Source organism: Rhagoletis zephyria, unplaced genomic scaffold, assembly GCF_001687245.7.
Source record: "Rhagoletis zephyria isolate East Lansing unplaced genomic scaffold, Rhagoletis_zephyria_1.1 Rzeph_scaffold_18726, whole genome shotgun sequence".
Classification (NCBI taxonomy): domain Eukaryota; kingdom Metazoa; phylum Arthropoda; class Insecta; order Diptera; family Tephritidae; genus Rhagoletis; species Rhagoletis zephyria.
The window spans coordinates 2,512-3,722 of NW_016175787.1; positions in this window are offsets into that span (position 1 = coordinate 2,512).

Consider the following 1,211-nt stretch of genomic DNA (forward strand, 5'->3'; position numbering starts at 1 on the left):
AGCCACGTTTGATGAAAGCTTATATAATGTTACAGCACCGCAAGACAAGCTTATGTATGTTTGTACGTATGCAAACTTCGCCAAGTGTGTGCATATGCATATAGTCATGTGAAAAGTAATAGGAACACGATATTTTGTGTGTATCTAACAAAAGACATTTATGTCCGAATTTCAAAATTTGTAGAATAATTTTAAAATTTTTACAGCAACAATAAACCTTTTATTACGAATTTTTAGAAAAAAGAACCTTAGTATGTAGTTTTATATATAGACCATTAATTCTAGCGTCAAGTAGCTAAGAAATAGCGTTGGTTTTTAATATTTTTTTTTTTTCTGACAGTGTCACGCATTTTCTTCCACACAAAGTATGTCCGAGAATTTTTTTTGTATGCACTTGCCTAAGTAGAATTTAATGGGCTATAAACTGCATTCCTATATTTTTTCTAAAAATTCTAATAAAAATTTGTTGTTGTTGTAACATTATGTTGATTTTTTTTAGGTATTCTCAAATTGAAATTTTAACTTATAAAATATATGGTTTTTGTTAGATAATGCGCTGTATATTTATAAAAAAAAATGATCATTAAACAAACAAAAGAAAAATAGCTAAAACTGTCAAAAATATCTTGTGCCATTATTTTTCACATTACTGTATATATGTTCATATAAATATAAATTTTCCTGACATGGATTAAGCAGGTGCGAATTCCATAGCGCGATTATAAAAAAAAAACTACTGGAGAAATGCCTGACGGATTAAGTGTCTTCGCTTCCATAAATTCATCTGATTACCATAGGCCAGTCAATTGTAGAATTTATCTGGGAAAAAAACCGCACAGGGGAAAAAGATACCATGTTGTTGAGGAAAATATTTTAATAAAAATAACAAAATATTCTATCTCTCAATTTGAATTACCACAGCGCTGCTACTATCAATCACGGATAAATGTAGAAAAATACAAGTGGTCGTAATTTGCTGAAACTTTATTTCTACAAGGACTACTTTACGGTAATTCCGAAAATGGAATCAGTTCTTTTAACGGTTTAACGGTTAACCAAATTAGAAAAACACGAAGTTTTAGTGCCGGTTACCAATTTTGAGAAGACGTTCACTTTTTTATTATGTTATGAAATGAAATCTCCCATATAATTGAAAATTCTCTCCATGGCAGACTTCATTTCTTCCAATTTTTGGACTTCTTCCTTCCCGG